General features: G+C 43.3%; 1 non-coding gene across 1 annotated transcript; it reads right to left on the reverse strand.

Moving 5' to 3' along the window:
* Positions 1-14,842: 14,842 nt before the first annotated feature.
* Trnaa-agc (transfer RNA alanine (anticodon AGC)) lies at positions 14,843-14,915 on the reverse strand. The gene has a single exon. It is a non-coding gene; the product is annotated as a tRNA-Ala (tRNA).
* Positions 14,916-19,951: the final 5,036 nt, after the last annotated feature.

Here is a 19,951-nt window from a genome sequence, read left to right on the forward strand (position 1 = left end):
TCGAGACAGGGTTTCTCTGTGTAGCTTTGCACCTTTCCTAGAACTCACTTGGCAGCCCAGGCTGGCCTCGAACTCACAGAGATCCGCCTGGCTCTGCCTCCCGAGTGCTGGGATTAAAGACGTGCGCCACCACCGCCCAGCATATTTTTTAAAAACCAAACGTGTGAAAAAATTGATAGATGGATGGATGAACAGATGGGTAGATGGATGGAGGGGTAGGTGGTAGACAAGTGGATGGATGTATGCATAGGTGGATGGGTGTATGTATATATGTACTTATGTATGTATATGTAGGTGGTGGATGGATAGATAAATGAGTGGATGGGTAGATGGCTGGATGGGTAGACAGATGGGTAGATGGATAGGTGGGTGGATGGGTAGATGTATGGATAAGTACTGAGTAGATAGGTGAATGAATGGATGAACAGGTAGATGGATAGATAGGTGGGTGGATGGATAACTGGTTGAATGAGTGCATGATACATGGATGGGTAGATTGAAGGCTGAGTGGAAAGCTGGATGGAAGAATTTGCCTCAACTCAGGCAAGAAGCAGAATGGTGGCTGCATTCTACAAAAGGTGTATGCATGTAGAGAGGCAAATTCGAAGGATGTGAGTGCATGTTTGTGTGTCCTTTGCTCCTCCTCGAATAAGGACTACATGATAGATTGAGATTTTATACATTTAATATTTCCTCCCAAATCCGGGTGCTTTACATCTGGATAAAAGGAGCTATAAATCTCTGCAGGCAGAACGTGGCTCGCTCTGCCTTTCCACCCGCTCACTGAGATCTCACTTAGAAATCCAGCTGAAGTCAGTGATGAATCACAGCATCTGTGGAACCGTCCAGATAAGCAGCGATTTGCATTTTCACGTGATCATTTGCTGCTCTTGGCATTTTCAAATTACCTTAGAGCCACATTAATTCAGTTGCCATCTACTGCCACGCTCTGCCCAAGTGACCGGGTGATGGGGATTCAAGTGGCAGGTTTGTCTGGCTTTTCAGGCATGTGGAGTGCTCCCTTTTGGTATCCTGAAGCATATGGAAAGAGAGCAGCTCCATGGAGAGTGAGCTTGTAGCAACTCTCCTCCAAAGGTGACAGCTTCAAATCGACTTTGCCTTTGTGTTCTTCCTGTCTGCCAGTTGCTTAAAAATAAACTAAGCACCAATTGTCCCCCCTGGTACCTCTCTACCTCACACTATGGAGGAGACATCCCCTCAGGTAGCTGATTCTCCCTCTCGACTGCAGGAGCTGTGTGTGCCGGGGGAGGCTGGCAGCAGCAGGCACCATATGGCTGCCATGGAGGCGGTCTTTTTGGTAGAAGGGAAATCTTGAAGAAGTTCTACAGGCTGGATGGAACTCCCCAGCCCTGCAGAGGAAGCTCTTGTCTGGCACTTGCCTACAGCTGTCTCAGTGGTCACAGCTTCTTCAAAGAGACCGCATGTGGCCAAGAGGACAGTCTGTCACCCAGCCGTGGGGACTCTGTCAGAGGCGAGAGAGTGTTTACTGGAGGCGGAATGAGTCCTGATGTGTCTAAGTAGGACTGCTTTACTGAAATACCTCCGGACAAAGAGATTTCACAGTCTAATGTAATCCCCTCTCCTCTGTTTCCTCCAACCTTCACAATCCAGGGAGTTTTTAACAGGCATCAGTAGTGCGTCTCCACACATCCACTTCCTTGCCCAGGGGCAGATTCTGCATCTCTACATACTTAACACAAATTCTCAGAATTCTACCCAATGCATTGGTGAGGAGGCCTTTGAAAATGAGAATTAATTTGTTTCTCTATCTTAATTTACATTTGTTCCTCTCCCAAGAATCCATTCTATAGCACTTTCATCAGCTCCCATCTCTTCCAACCCTTTCAGGAGTCCTATGTTGAAGTTTTACTCAGCTTCTCTTAGGTTCCAATAGACACATGTTAAAGGAGAGATAGATCGTCTGTCCAAAATGAATTGTCTAAAGTGATTTGTAGATTGTCGAACCAACAAGGCAGCGAAAGGTCATTCAAGGGGATACAAGTTTGGGTGACAGGAAAGCTGCAGTTTTTTTTTTTTCTTTTTTAGCTCTATTTGTATACTTTGCTGGGGAGATAGCATGGTTGGTAAATGCTGAGCATGAAGAAGAGACCTGATTTTGAATCTCCAGCACCCACATAAAAACCTGGGTGTGGTGGCACATGCCTGTAATCCGAGGGCTGGGTGCTTGGAAATGGGGATCACTAAAGTTTGTTGACCAGTCAATCTAGCTGAACAATGTAGGTTCAGTGAGAGATCCTGTCTCAAAACATAAGATGGAGAGAGATAGAAGAAAACATCAACATCAAACTTTGACCTCCACACACATGCATATGTGAGTATGTGCATCTTCCCATCTGCACACAAGTAAATGTACATACCTGTGACACACACACACACACACACACACACACACACACACACACACACACACCACACACACACACACACACACAATGTTCTATCTGTTCTTGTCTTGTTCTTTTCATTCCCAGCTTGCAGTAACTGTGTGTTTTTAAAACTTCCTGTGTTCTGGTGGTAAGAACACTTCATAGGAGATTCCACTTCCAGTATTAATATGTGACTCAGTGTTGGCCACAGAGACAACACTGTGTGGCAGATCTTTACAGGTTTTTTTTACCTTGCTTAACTAAAGTTTGCTGTCCCTTGGTCAGTAACTCTGCAGTCCCCTCTTTCTAGTCCCAGACAGCCACCATTCGACTCTGATCCTGCAGGTTGGATCATCACAGATAACCCATACAAGAAGAAGCTCACAGCCTTAAGCTTTCTGTGACCACCTCTTCCCACCCATCACACTGTCCTCAAAGTCTGCTGCAGGCTCATGTTGAGGGAATTCCTTTTTCAGAGGCTGCATAGGATGGCATTTATCTAATTATTTTGTGTTTAAATTATTCTTTGTGTTTTTCACATCATGCCTCCCGATCCCACCCATCTCCTGCCCCATCCCAAAATGAAATTTAAGAGAAAGGGGGCAGGGGGAGAAGGGGAAAATCTCATCATGGAAGCTGCAGTGTGACACAGTGAGTCACTCAGTAAACCCCTTTACTCATACATTTTTACATATACACGTTCATCAAAAAGAATCGTTGGTCTGGTTTGAGGCCCCTGGTCTCTGCTGCACCATTGATGCTGGGCCTTCACTGGGACTCTTCCTGGACATCTCGTTGTTGCCCTATGTCATTGAGATCCTGCAGCTCGGGATCCACAGGACTGATCTACCCAGGCCCCCTACCCCATGCTCCAGCACATCACAATGAGGTGGATGGTGGGGTGGGCCAAAACATAGTCCTGGTTCTGGGCCTGGGTAGTTGCAGGGTTGGCCAGCCCACCAGCTCTCCCCTGTCTTTGCCACCAGGGTGAGCTCTCCAGCACTGCCCTTGCTAGTTCACCCCTTGCAGTGATGAGCAAGAAGCAGTATAGATTTTTTTTTTAAACTCTTTGGAGGCCTGCCACTGAGCTCCCAAATAAATACAGAGACTTATTCTTATTTATGAATGCCAAGTCTTAGCTTGGCTTTTTTTCTAGCCAGTTTTTCTTAAACTATCCCGTTTACCTTTTGCCTCAGGGCTTTTACCTTTCCCTTTTCTATATACTTCTCTTTCCTTCTTACTCAGTGGCTGGCTGGGTGGCTGGCCCTGGCGTCCTCCTCTCCTTCTTTTCTCATCTCTTCCTCCTCTTTTTCGCTCAAGCCTAGATGTCTCCTCCTATTTATTCTCTCAGCCTGGCAGCCCTGCCTACCTCTCTCTCTGGCCTAGCTATTGGCAGTTCAGCTTTTATTGGAAAATCAGATGTTTTAGGCAGGCAAAGTAACACAGCTTTATAGAGTTAAACAAATGCAACATAAAAGAATGCAACACATCTTTGCATCATTAAACAAATATTCCACAGCATAAACAAATGTAACATATCTTAAGCTAATATTCCACAACAAGGCGGGGCCAGTACTCCAGCTTTCAGACCCTCAGGGTCAGTTCTCCCACACCTTTAGGCCCAGCTCTACTGTGTTTCCCAGGTGAGGCATAGGGGCCACTCTCCTAAGTGCTGCAGCTGATAAGGGGCAGGACCAGCTCTCCCACTCTTATAGCCTCAGGGCCAGCTCTCCTACCTGCCTCAGGCATTGAGGGGTGGGAGAGGGGGCACCTCTCTCCTACCCATGCTGTCACATGACAGTTGAGTAATGGGAACAGCTCTCCTATGCTCACAACATTGGGGCTGGCTCACCCATACCTCCATCACCAACAAGGTCAGCTCTACTGTGCTGTGAGGTGCAGGGCCTGCTCTCCTGAGTGTTGCATCTGGTGGGGGGCAGGGATAGTTTTCCCATCTGCCTCAGGTGTTGATGTGGATGGATGGCATCTCTCCCCTGCCCATGCCACCACTAGACAGATTAGTGGGGACAGCTCTACCATGCTCACAACATGGGGCTGGTTTACCCACACCTCCACCAACAGGATTGGCTTTATTGTACTGCCTAGGTGAGGTGAAGGGCCTGTTCTTCCTAGTATTACAGCTGATGTGGGGGCAGGGACATCTCTCCCTCTCTTATGACCTCTGGGCCAGCTTCCCCACTTGCTTCAGGTGTTGACAGGTGGGTGGGGGAAATCTAATTATTCTTTATTAATAAAACTCAGGAGTCAGATATTGGGGTAAGAATCTGATTGATCAGCAAAGTGACAGAGAAGCGACCAGTGACCTTCTCTCTCTTTCTCTCCTTCTTCAATCCAAAAGAGTAGATAATCTTTCTAAGCACCACCCTACCACTTTCTGCCTCTCTATATATCCTCGGTCCTCCAAAACTTCTATGGCTAATTTTAGTCAGCTAGTATCTAGCTCCGCCCTCTAATTCAAAGTAAATTTTATTTGCAGTCTCTTGGGAGTGTCAGAATGTGGTCAAAATATCCCACACTATTTCCCCCTTTTGGTCTAAATAAAAAGAGAGGATTTTTAACTCTAACACAGTAGAGATACATATAATAAGAACAATTATCAGGTAAGAATTATATTCAAAATGTCTAGTCCATTTGCATTTGGCAAATTCAGAGAAAATACTCCATTATCTATCTTATCTTGATAAGTCCAAAGTTTTACACCTAAACCATTTTCTACCATAACTACCATTATCATCCTAAAAATATCTTTTTAGACCTTAAAATATCTTCTTAGATAAACAACTTAAGCTATTTGGTGATGCCAAGCATCTTGAAGGTGCTGCTTGATGAAGCTCACAGTGCTTGAACAACTTGGACTGACCCTTCACTGCCATTGGTAGAATTTGATGTACAACTCTTGCCTATGTCTTTGACATGTTCAACGTTTCAATTCCTTGCTGTTAAGGAAGGCCAGAACTAGGACAATGTAACAATTCTTATAGAGGCTGATGTTAAAAATAAAACTTATGGTGATTCCCTGAGAGAATTAGCTATGCAAGAAATGGAGTCCTTTATAGAACTTATTACTTAAGTGGTATTAGTAAACATGAGACATAGAATCTGGAACCAATCATTAAAGAAAAAAAACTTAGGCAAATTAAGAAGCTGACAAACTATAACTGAATCATTAGGTTTCTATGTTTTGCCTCAGAAACACAGAACTAGCATAGACAAAGAAAATATTTTGATTATAAAATTAATGACAAGCCTTCTGAAGGCAAAGGAAGCAGTTTTAGGAATCTTGATGTTCTTTTACTCTCCGTAGGATTATAATAAAGATAAAGACCATATCGAAACAAGAGTTTATGACAGAGACACAAAGAGAACCATCTTGGCTCAGTGAACTGCCTGGCTTCCTGAGCAGACTTGTCAGATCAGGACTTCTCTGATTGTAGAAAGAATAAAGAGCAGAACATGGTATTTCAGAAGTCAAGGGAAAGGATGGTGGTCTTATGTCAGTTATAAAAGAAAGAATTTAAACAAGGGACTGAGGAAATAGATTTCCTTAGAAAGATCAGACATTCATTATAGTAGATCAATAGAATAATACAGGAGAAGCTGATATAACAAGTAGTAGGAAATAACTTCTGATCTATTAACTTAGTCAAACTTAAATAGAAATATCCTGTCTAGCTTTTCTGCAACTGCAAGCCTTTATAACAACTCCAATTTTAAGGAAAAAGATATTGACTTAAAAGAATTGATTTTATCATGTTAGATTTTAGTTCTCATGAAATTTGCTGTCTGCTCATTTTTTTCTTTTACTTTGAAAAGTATGTACCATGAAAAAACTTGGTAATCAATGATTAAAGTATATGAGAAAATGATTTTGTATATAAAGCCTGTGAGAGAGATGGGTTGTCAGAGTAGGTCAAGCCACACTGAGATGTGTTTCCTCTTTGTCCATTTCTTGTAAATCAAAATGAAGAAGTGTCCTGTGTCTGATTTCTCCATCTTCACTCTTGCATCTACCCATCTTCAGACCCTGCCCTTATCTGGAGCTGGACTTGGGCAGCTTTTATGTTTCTCTACCTTATAAACTTTACATCTTTCATCTAAGTTTTTTTCTGAATTTGGTAACAAGAAAAACTGTATAATTATCTAGTCTTCAATCCCAATCAGAGACCCAAGAAGGATAAAGTATTACTTGAGTAAACAGGAAGTAAAGAGCAAACAACTTCCAAAACTATAGAAATATCAGAAATATCTGGCTTCCTGGACAGTCACCCAAAGTCCCTCTGCAACATGGGGGCATCCACCTTTGGCCTACAAGCTTAGAATATCTGACAGACTTTTGTGAAGCAGAATTTTAAAGGATGACCTACCTTGTCTTGGCAAAGTTCAGAGGTTGATTTCTTTTGTGTCATACTTGTCCATTTTGGACAGTAAGCAAAAGAAGTTTCTTGCTCAATAGCTAACTTTGCCACGATGAAAGCAAATTCCATATGGAAGTTCTTCAATGGTTATCATCCTTTTTTTGAAGTAGATGGGTGCTGCCAGGAGCATATGTGTCTCACTGTCATGAAAAGCCTTATGTTATCAAAACATTTGAAATGCCATATTCTGTAGGTCTCTGAAGTGTTTGAAGACCATCTATCTAAAATATATACCTGCTTGACCTTGAAAACATACCTAACATGGTCACAAATTTGATTGTTATAGATGACTAACTACTAACTCACAATTCTTAATTATCTTAAACAGTTTGTAAAAATAGTCTTTAAGGACTAGAACTTTGCATTACATTTTAAAATGAGCTGCATAGGCAAAATACCTTAAACAAGAGTAGAACCATATATACAGTGTGTTAAAACAAAAATAACCTTAAATTTGTATCAATATACAAAAATATCTTTAACAAAAGTAGAAACATATATATAGTATAACAAAAATGACCTTACATTTGTATCAATATACAAAAATATCTTAAATAAGAGTGGAAATATATATATATATATATATATATATATATATATATATATATATATATATACACATTATAACAAAAATAATTTTTTTTATAAATAAGAAAAGTCCATACCAATGTTAAATATTTAAGATTAGCAGTTGCTTTTTTAGTTTAAAAATACATTCAATAATCTTCCCCTTTATCCTATCATTCTTACATCCCCTTTCCTTTTCAGAACAAGATCCCTGAATCCAAACTCCCTTGCTTATGACCAGTAACAACTGGCAACCAACCTCCTAAATGATGATAAGCATCTATAACACACCGAATGACCAAAGACCACCCACCCCACCTCTTGGGAATGTGGGCATCATGTTCTTAAAATTACTTCCTGTTGTCTAAGGGTGATAGCATCTCTAGGTGACTCTGAGAAAATTGAGACAATGGTCAAGTGCTGGGAGAGGTGGCTGTATCATTTGTTGTCCAGTCTCTGCATAATGGAAAAGTGCAGGGCTTATCTTGAAGTCCTAGCTAGAGTAGTTTGTGATGCTGGACCATCTTAACTCACTGACTTGAAATTGTCCTGAGCAATTTGTAGTCCAAAGCTGATCTTTGGGTGGTGTTTGCCAGTTTGGGTGGTGTTACCACAATCCAGGTGGAATCATCATTGTAGGGTTGCATCATCCTTTTGGAGATTTCAAAGGTTGCTGTTAGGAATGATCATGGTTCACTGCAGAAAACTTACACATTTTAAATGTCATATGCAGCAGATCTTGGGGAGGTTAAAAGATCACAATCTATTAAATATATCCAGGGTACACAAGCCCAATTCCTAGTTACCTGATTCAGGCTCAAGCCCAAGATCATGTATAGGAAGTTAGATGACGCTTATATCTAGAATCAGTGCTCTATACGACCATTAATATCATGACAGAATATATATATTTATAATATATTATAAATTTTGAGATAATATTTAAACTTTAAGAAAAGTTTTAAAGAGTCAAAATAAAACCAAAGGATTATGAGATTAGTGGCAAAAGAATAGTTCCTTAATTTTGGTTTTTCTTTTGTTCCGTACCAGGTGTCTCTTCTGACTTGAGACAAAGATTTTGGATTTTTCTTTAACAAGCATGCTTGGGTTTAGAGAAGGAGAGAGCCACACTCCAACTCCAAAGCAAGCTTTAATTTTTAATTGAATTGGGACTACAAAAAGTCCACTTGATTTATACATCTGTAGAGAACAGCAGAAAAAAATTTTTGGGAAGATTTATGGAATTTTATCCTGTTGGAAATGTATTGTACCATTAGACCAATTTATTCTTGTTTGGGGGGATATTTTCTCTGGATGATTCGTCCTTTTTCTTCAGATGTCTCGCTTGACCAGTGGTCTTCAGATTCCTTAGTTGGATGTTTTTATTCTCCTGTAAAGACAAAAACAAAACCCTGCCCCAATCCTAACTTTGAGGAGTTTCCCTTTGGCAGTTTATATCTGATCAAATGATGTGTATTTGTTAGTTTTATAACTTAGTTTAGATTGAATGGCCATGCTGATTGATGAACTATTGCCTCTCCTAATCAAGAGGTCTCTCCTGTTCGAATCTCATCTTTATCAATTTTGATGATCCATAGCTTTTATTCTCCTGTGGAAACAAAACAAAACCTCTTCTCCAATGTAAAACATACCTTGGTTTTCATTCTGAGGTCAATACATCTTTAAAATATACAGGCTGATTTAATTCAGCAGTTTTTTCTACTATCCAATGTCTCTCTGCAGCTGTTGTTTCTTTCTCATTAGCATTTAAAAATTTAAAGTTAATAAAGCATTATATAATCTATCTCTGGGGTCTTTATTACCCATTTCTGTTTATTAAGCATATCTTTTAAAGTACAATTAGATCTTTCTATAACTGCTTGTCCTGTAGGATTGTGTGGTATACCTGTAATATGCTTTATATTGTAATATGCAAAAAACGGTTTCATTTTATTAGAGACATATTCTGGAGCATTGTCAGTCTTAATTTTTACAGGTATACCCATGATGGCCATAACATCCAATAAATATGTAATTACAGAATCAGCCTTTTCAGAACTCAAAGCAGCTGCCCATTGAAATCCTGAAATTGTATCTATGGTATGTTGCCTATACTTTAATTTTCCAAACCCAACTAAGTTGATTATCTCTTCATTTAATTTTTCCATTTTCAAATCATCTATTATGGAACCATACAGAGACCTAACTCACTGCATTGTAATATTGTTTGCCATTCTCAATGTGGGTAAATACTCTTTTTCTAAAAAAGCTAATTCCCTCTTTAAGAATTCCCAGGTGTCTCTCCAGATCTGCTGGTGACCGCAGTGAAGTGTGAGGCTGGCTGTTACTGCTGTACTGCAGTGGTGGACAGAGAACATGGCGTGTGACGGAGAGGGACAGAGAGGAGTGAGGGGGATGGCTAAGAGTGTGTGGTGGCCACAACAGTAAAAGCCAGAGTGGGTGTTGAGGTGGTTGACCCAGTGTGGCAGTGGCCCCAAGAGGGGGTCTAGGGGAAGCCCACAATCACAGGGAGAGGGAGCCAGCTGCCTGAAAAGCAGACACAGAGGGATGTGCAGAAGAAACCTGCATGCCAGGAAGCAAGGGCATGAGGCTGCCTGAATGACAGAGCTGGTCGGTGGTGGGTGGCTAACTCTGGCAGCATTTGGGGCCCAGCGGCCTGTGGTGTTTGGGGCCCAGGATGGGTAGCATTTGGAAGCTGCTATAGAGAGGCTGTAATGGGAAAACCCCAAACTCTTGCAGAGGGCCTGGGGGGAGGGAAGAAAAGGTTGCCCCAGTGATGATGACTCCAGCAGCTGCAAAGCCGGCAGGCAATCTTGTGCCCCAAGTAGGATGCCAGATGAAATGTTTATCTAATTTTTCTTTATCAATAAAACTCGAGAGTCAGATATCGGGATAAGAACCTGGTTGAACAGCAAAGTGGCAGAGAAGTGACCAGTAACCTCCTTTCTTTCTCCTTCCTTGATCTAAAAGGGCTGAGCATCTCTCTAAGCCCCACCCTACTACTTCCTGTCTCTCTGTCTGTCCTGGGTCCTCTAAAACCTCTGTGGCTAGTTTTGGTCCGCTAGTTGCTAGCTCCCCCCTCTGATTCAAAGTAAACTTTATCGGCAGCCTCGGGAGTGTCAGAGTGTGATCAAAACATTCCACAACATGGACCCACCCCTCTCTCTGTATCCATGTAACTGTGGGTAGATGTCTGGCCATTTCCATGGGTTGGCTGTTGTGAATAATGCTACAGTGGACACAGACTGGTAATGGGTTTGAGATTTTGATCTCAATTCTTTCAGATAAATACTCAGGAGACTGTTGAATTGTTCGGCAGTTCCAGTCTTATATTTTTGAGGAAACTCCGTCTTGTTTTCCATAGCTTCCCCACCAACATAATTGAAGGGCTCCAGACTCTCAGTGTCTCACAGCACTTGGTTTTCGTTTCTAAAAACAGTCTCCTGGCATGTGTGAGATGATGCCTCACTGTGCATCTGATTCTCATTTCTCTGATGAGCACTGACTTCGAGTACTTTCTATGTATCTGTTGGCTGTTGCTTTTTTTTTTTTTTTTTTTTGAGAATTGTGTATCTGAGTCTTCACATCATGGTTTTGAATTAAGTGACCATAATTTTTGATATTGTGGGAGTCCCCAACAAACTTTGGAGTTAATCACTGATCATCCACAGAGTTGACATTTTCCTAGGTGGCCTTCTCGGCTTTCTTGCATCCCTAGGTTGCCTTCTGTTCTGTTAGTTGTTGCGTTTCTGTTCTTTGTTTGTTTTCCCTCACTTTCTTCTAATTAACTCACAAATAGAGAGCAGGTTTAACTCACAAATCAAACAGCAGGTTTAACGGAGCCACTCACACTCTTGCTGGAGCCTCAGCAGTTAAGATGGCTGTACGTCATTCTCTGGTCCTAGCAGAGCCCAAGACGGAGGCCTGGCCCCGCAGCGTTCCCATCTCTATACTCTAATAAGGAAAAGGAAAAGTGGGAAGCAAGTCCATTTATAATATCTCTAAGAATAATGAAATAGGAATAAACTTAAGGCAGCAAAACTTGAAAAGAATTAAAGTAAGCACAAATAAATCACACAAAACAGCCTAAATGTTCCATATAGTTCTCATCAGTGTCTCAAAAGAAATAGAAGAACAATAATTCTATAGTTTATATGGATGTGTGGGTGGGGACTGGTTATAATCCCAGTACTGGGGAGGCTGAGACTTAAGGCTTAATAATTTAAAACCAGCCTGGGCTAGTTACAAAGCAACTCTATCCAAAACACCAAACCAGGGTGGTGAGATGGTCCAGCAGGTAGAAGCGCTTACCGGAAAAAGCTGGCATTCTGAGCTCAACCCCTGGAACCCACAGTGGAAGAGGAGAACCAACTCTTGAGAGCATGCTAGGGCATGCCCATGCCGGAACTCACTCTCACATAGTAGTAATAAAAACAGACAAATAAAAAACCAAGCACACAAAAGAACTCGAAGAAATGGCAAGACAAACAGAACAACAAAACCACTCAAACCAGAAACCAGCACCTCCACCCTGAAAAGTCCGATCAATCTTGAGAAAGAACAAAGTTGGAGCCGTCACATGCTGTTCCTGGCTTCTAGACATTCTGTGAAGCTCTACTACCAAACAGTTTGGTTCTGGAAGAGAGCAAAGAGCACAGAAATAAATGTATACAAACACCACGAACTGGGTTTCACTCAAACCTGGGACAAATGGCTGAGGTGCCTATTTGATATATTTATTGTCCCTCAGCCCCTACCTGTTACAGGGTCCTCCTGTCTGGCATACCTCATCCCCTACCCTAAACTCTTCCAGCCCAGGGGTTGGGCTGCCCTTCCCTGTATAATGCAGACATTTTGGTTACCTGGCCTTTTGGTTTACCCTTTTTTTTTTTTTTTTTTTTTTTTTTTGGTTTTTCGAGACAAGGTTTCCCTGTGTAGCTTTGCGCCTTTCCTGGAACTCACTTGGTAGCCCAGGCTGGCCTCGAACTCACAGAGATCCACCTGGCTCTGCCTCCCGAGTGCTGGGATTAAAGGCGTGCGCCACCACCGCCCGGCGTTGGTTTACCCTTTACTGTCTTGGACCAGGCCACCCTCTAGGTTGGTGACTCCTCTCCCCTCTCTCCTCCCTCATTTCCTCACATGTCCTGGCTCACGGTCATGTTCACTCTGAACTCTCCCAGATGTCCCTGCCTCTGGCTATGCTCTCCCTTTTATTACAATAAACTTTCTCCTCCACAATACCTAGGAGCAGCCATGGCCTTCCTTTTTTATTTCCTTTTTTCATTCAGGGGAAGGACCCTGAATATTCAATAAACAGTATCGTGAAGGCCGTGTTGTGTGCACACAAAAGGCTGGACCTGGATCCTTGTCTTAGCCCCCAGGGAAAAACAAACTCCAAGTGGGTCAAAAATTTAAATGTAAGACCCGACACTTCAGAACTCCTAGGACAAAACAGAGGGCTAAAGCATCATGACATTGCTCTTAACGGTTTCACAAACCGAACACCAAAGGTGCAGGCCACGAAACTAAAGATAAACGCGTGGAGTTCATAAGATATGTGGCTTACAGAGCAACATCAAAGCATGCTTTCTGGATGACTTTCCCTTCTGCTTCTGGGTTTTGGTGTTTGTGTGCTGAGGGACAGGTGGCAGGGTTTGGGACACTCAATCTCACTCTCCTATGTGTATCTTTAGCTGTACAAAGGAGCATGGAAGTGTGAACCTTTCCAGTGCATTGGAAAGGAAGACCAGAAAAGAAATATATTATATTGGATCTCAACTTGTCAATTTTTAATTAATTAATTAATTTAATTTTAGGTAAAAACTAGTTGATTATCACCAGTTTCATGTGGTTGGTATAATTCACTCAAATCTGATTTGGACTAATTTTGGGGAACTGACACCTCCTGCCCCATAGTCTCTCAGTGGGGCTTGGGACCTCATGAGTTGTTCCCTGCCTGAGCTGGAATATAGACTGGCTTGGTCTTGTGTAGGTCTTAGGCAACTGCAGTCACTGTGAGTTTGTGTGTACAATGACCATGTCAGATCCGGAAGACAGTGTTTCATCCTTCCCCATCTTCCCTTTCTTACATTCTTTCCATGCTGCTTCTGTGTAGTTCCCAGAGCCTTAGAGCGAGTGACATCGATGTCTACTTTAGGACTGAGAGCTCACCAGTCACTTACTCCCCACACTTTGATCAGCTGGGAGTGTCTCCTCGACTGCCAGCTACTGAGAGCAGTGTGTTCTTCTCAGCAGCTTTAAATAATTTCCTCTTGACTTGCATATGTGATTAGCTCCCTTCACAAATTCTTCCTTTGGAGAGGGGAGATGTACGGCCGGAGTTTATTTGTCTGAATTATTTCTTATTCCAAAGGAGTAGATTCCAAATCATCATTGCTGACTGCTCTGTTCAGTCAGCTCAAGGTCGGTCAGTAGGATAACAAAAATCAATGGAGATTGAGCCTCAGAAGTGTCAGCGAAGGACAAACATATTTGACAAAAATACATGGGACTTCGGCAGTGAGGCTGGTTTGCTTCTCCTGCTCATATATTAGTTCTGAAGGCGGTTACAGAGGCCAGGTTCAAGCATTATTCCCAATCATAGTAAACATGGAATCAGCAGTCAAAATCCCACAGAGCAGCCTCAGCAACAACCGTCATGGAAATGTACCAATTCCATCTGTTATGGTTTTTTAAAAGGCTTCCCTGTGCCTGGAAAAGTACAGGAGGTCCTCGACTTCTCAGGGTTGACAGGATTTTTCAGTGTCGCAGTGGTGCTGAAGTGACATGCATCAGGCAGCAATTGTGTTGTGAATATTGAATTATCATCTGGTGCCAGCTAGCCATGGGAGCCGTGGCTCTCTCCTCTGATGCTGGTCAGTGGCAGTGAGCTGTAGTTTCCAGTCAGTCATGTGACCATGAGGGGAATAACTGGGACCTCTCAGTCAGTGTTCTGTGTTTGCAAGTTCTGATGTTCCACAGATTAGATGTATCAGCTTATCAGGTTATAAAGCCATCATAATTTGAGAGGCATCTGTGCAGAGTTCTAGAAGAAGATTTTTTTTAGAGTGCCTTTCCAGTAATAGTACTTTATCTTCAATATATAAACATATACACAAGTGATCTGATCAATTTTCTGCTTACTTCAAACTCTACAAGGCATGTAGGTGACTGGAAGGATGGAGGAAAGTGAGACCTGGGGACGGGCATGAACAAGGATTGACGCACTTTGATGGAACTGCTGTTGGATTCTATCAGCTACTTTTCTTGACGCTGTGACTAAATGCCTGACCCAAGGCAGCTCAGTCTGTCTTGTCTCACAGTTCCCGGACATGAAATTCATCTTGGTAGAGAAGAACATAGCAGCAGGAGTGTGAAGCAACCTGTCACTTCCTTTTTTTTTTTTTTTTTTTTGGAGCTGAGGATTGAACCCAGGGCCTTCTGCTTGCTAGGCAAGTGCTCTACCACTGAGCTAAATCCCCAACCCCAACCTGTCACTTCTTGCTTGCAGTCACAGAGTGGAAGAAAGAGGGGCCAGCCTATCAAACCCCAAGGATTCCAGGGTGGTTCCTGTCCTAGATTGAGGATCCACCTTCTAAAGGTCCCCCAGCCTTCCAAAATGGTACCACCGGCTGGGAACCAAGTGTTTAAACACATGAACCTGTGGGGGACATTTTATATCAAAACTACAATGTAGGTAAAATTCTGGAGTAAACCTGTGGTATATATGGCAAGCTCTGTCCCCACTGATGTCCTTCCCTAGCTGGTACATCTTTCTGATTAAAGACGAGATACCTATACAACGCCATTGCTCTCCTCTGTGAGTGACTCAGTACCAATCTCTGTTGACAGTCGCCTTTTCTGTGGTCCTTCTGTTCCTTTGGTAAATCCAGTAGGACTTACCAGAGGAGCAAGTCTGGTTAGACTGCTACAAAAGCCCAATTTACTTTTTAGTGACGTGTCTCCACTAGAAGTGGGAATAAAGGAGCCGTGGGTACATGTTTAATATGGGCAACTTGCTACTAATATAAAGGATGAAGAAAAGGACAGTGGATCAGACTGTTCTGTATCCTCACCACAGCTTCTGACTGCAAACCTTTGCCAAAATGCGTAGACCCGTATGCGGAAGTGGTTGCACTGTATGCAAATTGGAAAGAGCTAATTGAACATAGGGTAAGTCAGGTTTTCTCTTATTCTCTGCTGCCTAGGTACCTCGGTGGGTAGGTCTTCTGGGTTCTTCTCCTAGCTCTGTCATTGGCATTACTCTGTGTGTAGTATCCCTGTCCGTAGGGAATGCCCTTCACTTGTTGCCAATGCCAGCAAGGCTAGCTGCCTGCTGTAGGCCCTGTATACCACAAGAGCTTTCTGGATGTTGTTATGATTTCCTTTAAAGGCTTGCTATAGTCACTTGCCTGGAAAAATATACAAGGTCTTCAACCTATGGTAGTTTGACTTACAATTTTCCCAGCTTTACCATGGTGCAAAAGCAATTATACATCAAGCAGAAAGTTGTATTTTTGAGTGGTGAATTTACATTTCTCCCCAGGCTGGTAGTATGCGCTACAGGTCCTTTGTGCAAAGCTGGACAGTGACTACTGCCCAGTGGGCCTTGATTTTGCACACTGCTATTTTAATCCAAAGTTCCCAACTTTGTCCTTGGCTGAGATTCATTCATTTGTCCAGGAAATGCCTTCTAAACACCTACTGTGTGCCAAGGATGGTGCTGGGAATCAGGATACAGGAACAAGATGCAATCCCCACACACAAGCTGCTCCACTGAGAGAGAGCCAGACATGTAAACAAATAATTAGAGCACAGTGTAATTAGTGTTAATGGAGGCATGGGCAAAGAGCTGTGGGGCACAGAGGAGGAGTGACTACCTCAGTCTCAGGCACAAGACTCCAGCTGTGCCAAGCATTTAATGTCACTGTTCTACTTGCAAAAAGGAGGCACTGCCCAAAAGGTATATTGCATCAGTTCAATGTTTGTCACACACAGAGACACACTCCCATCCTGGGATGGATAATGCCAGCCTTGTTCCCCAAGGCTGTGCCCTAGACTCTGACTGTGAAATAGCCTGGGTACTATTTGACTTGGTCATACCTATAGTGGCTTTGGTAATAGCTGTGGGCAAATTCCTGTATCTTACTGGGATATTTCTTGGTGCCTTTTTCTCACAGCCTGCAGCAGTCTAGGCTGCCTGACTGTTACCACGGCAACAAGAGTCTCTTCCCATCTTTCACAAGTGCATGATGCTTCTTTGCTGGGGAGTACGGGTCCTTGACCAGCACCTCAGCTCAGTTATAGGCTTCAGGTCATCTTTTCTGGGCTGTTTCAAGGTCTTTATTTATTCCAGGCATCAACAGCATCTTGGGAGCATGTGGAGTCACTTGTCCAGGCGTGACCCCCCAACCCCCTCCCATATTAGCTATCGGTTTTAAGGAACCTCACGGTAGCTGCTTGGAGTGCACGAGACTGAGGCAGTCCTGTATGTCCAGGTTGTCAGCTGCCAAGAATAAGATGGTCACACAGGAGATATGAGCTGGGAGCTGGTTCTGGATAGATGAATATGCAAAGTGTGGAGTAGCCTGGATGACAGAGCCTTGTGTGAGTTATGAACAAATAAACTACAGATGAATAGACTGAGGAGAGAAGTATAGTGAACACATTTCATGACAAAACTGTGTAGAGGGAGAAGATGGGGTCCACAGGGTCCCTTGGCAGCTTTCACTTGGATCAGTGGGTGTCAAGAAGAGAAAAGGCCTCCTGCATCCTTCTGCCTAAACCCGAGGATGAAAAGACTCCTTTAAGGAGGCGAGCTCCTGGGCAATACAGATTATCACGTGCCGGTCAGATGGCCTATAGGTAAACATTCAAGGGTGAGAGGTTTCCAACATGGCACCCACACCTCACCAGCAACACTGTTCAGTGAGTGGTTATCATACTCAGCCCATGGCTCTTCCTTACCTGTGAGATCAAGGGCGGAGACAGTGCTTCTCAGAACTCTTTCCTAAACGTGACCTTAACTTCAGCAGCTAGCTTTGAGGAATTAGGTGTGTCTTTACTCTTTCCAGCCACCCTGTAAATTAAACATAATGGGTTGCTTACAGAAGTAGAGACTTGCAAAGGAATTTCCAAAGGCCTTAGGAACAAGGTCAAGCTGGATGCCAAGATTGGGACATCCTGCCTATCCACCATGTACTCATGCCCATTCTTTTTTTTTGTTTTTGTTTTTTTCAAGACAGGGTTTCTCTGTATAGTTTTGGTGCCTGTCCTGGATCTCACTCTGTAGACCAGGCAGGGCTCATACAGAGATCCGCCTGGCTCTGCCTCCCAAGTGCTGGGATTAAAGGTACGTGCCACCACCACCTGGCAACTCATGCCCATTCTTGACTGGGGAGCTTCATGGGGGTGAGATAGACAATGCCCAGAGAGGGGCTGTCAGTTAGCTGCACAAGGCACAGCAGAAACAGCACAGAGCTAAAGTAAGCAGAATTTCCAGAAATTAGAACAACCTGAACTGACCTAGGCACTCTGCATATGTGTTACAGTTGTGTAGCCTTCTAACAGTGGGAACTGGGGCTGTCTCTGACTCTTTTACTGGCTTTTGGGACCCTACTCCCCAGACTGGGTCGCCTTGCCCAGCCTTAATACATGGAGAGGTGCTTAGTCTTACTGTGACTTGATATGCCATGTTTTGTTGATACTCATAGGAGACCAGCCCTTTCCTAAACAGAGGTAGAGGAGGAGTGGATCTGAGGGGTGGGGGATGGAAGCAGAGGGTGAAGGGGAGGGACTGGGAGGATAGGAGGGAGGGGAAACTGTTGCCTGAGTGTAAAATAAAAAAAACAAATAAATAAATTTATTAAAAATCTAAATGAACAACCCCCAACGTGTGGCCGTCAGCAGTTCTCGACTTTGGTCTTTGCTGCTCTGTAAACACAGAGGCTCTAAATGAGAGTAACTGATGCCAGGTGACAAGACCACACAGGTTCTGAAAGGGTGATTTGTGTGAATAGATTTGGGTGGGGTGTGAGCCAGATAATAAAAATGTCTAATAAATCTTAACTGGTCTCTCTTCAAAGTCTTAGTGGAGTGTAAGATGGGAGGGCCTGACCACCAGGGTGGCTTAGCCTTGCACCCAAGCTGCATATTGGGCAGGCAGAACGTTTCTGGGGAAATCTAAATCCAATGTCAAATAAGATCTTGCTGCTGTAATTGTTAAGGTCCCTGGGGAAAAATGAATCGAAAGTGACAACCCAATAAGCCTTATCATCATCTCCGGGTGCCATTGAAAGTCCCTCCTCTGCCTCCTTACAACGGCCATCTCTTCTTTTTTAAGTTCAGTGGGAGCAATGGGCGCAACTTTGAAAATATACCATGTGTACTAGATGATGGGCTCTGCCATAGATCACAGCTCTCTACGTGGAAAAGTCTAAACATTTCCATGCTGGCCCAATCTTTGTCTCCACAGGAACTGAGATGCTACAAACAAAACCTGGAGCATCTCACTGTGTCTCTGCAGGGGCTGAGGTAAACTTCTGTCATCTTCACCTGGGTCAATTGGAAAGGAGAATACAACTTTTTCTGTTCCTGTGAGGAACTGTGACATGGAAGCTGGTTGCTGTTCTCCTGTGTGATGGGCACACCAGGCAGGTGACTCATCTTGCTTCTAGGCCTTCTTCTAGAGTCTAGGAGAAGCCAGAGATCACAACCAAGCTGTAGTTAGAGTTGGGATTCCAGCTCAGATCAGCCTCTCCTAACATGAAGAAGACCCAAACCTCTAGGGAAGCAGCCAGCCAGTCAACAAGTGGAGCAAAGATGGACCCTACAGGGCTTTACTTTTGACAAAGTGATAGTCCCCAAAGCCAGGGTGCCCTCTCTCCCCAGGAGCATCCTATCTGCACTCCCAGCTCTAATCCTGTCTAATGTGAACAAATGCATCAGATGGGAGCACATGGGAGGGACCACCTTAGCAATGGTGGAGGTGACTATGTAGGGATAGGCATCCAAGGCTCTGGGAGGTCCTAGTCCTGTCTCAGAACCATGACCTGCTGTTTAGACTGCATACGTAATGTGGCCTTAGACCTCAAAGAGCACTTGGCCGTCTTGGATAGATCCAGTGCCAGAAAGCTCCTTCCTTATGCGGAACTTAACTTGATCTCCTCTCATTTACCACCTTTGGGTCTGGTCTTGATATCTTTACACCTTCCTAGGGCCACTACTTCAATATCCAAGGCAGATGGCCCACTTTACCTAGTCTTTTCGTGATAAGGTTTTCAGATCCTTCACCCTGAGCAATGCTTTCTTGAGTATGAACATGTATCACATTCTCTTTGATGTGTTTACATCACATGTGGTGATATGAACTCCAAACTACTCTGAAATAGAGCTATTGTTCCCCAGCATGCAGGAGTTTAAAGCTACAAGAGAGGTGTGGCTCCTTTCAACATTTTCTCTGGGTGAAATGTTCTACCTTGTGATTCTTCATGAGAAGGAGGAGGGAACAGAAGGAAGAGG

The sequence above is a fragment of the Peromyscus eremicus genome, chromosome 3, assembly GCF_949786415.1.
Source record: "Peromyscus eremicus chromosome 3, PerEre_H2_v1, whole genome shotgun sequence".
Lineage (NCBI taxonomy): Eukaryota > Metazoa > Chordata > Mammalia > Rodentia > Cricetidae > Peromyscus > Peromyscus eremicus.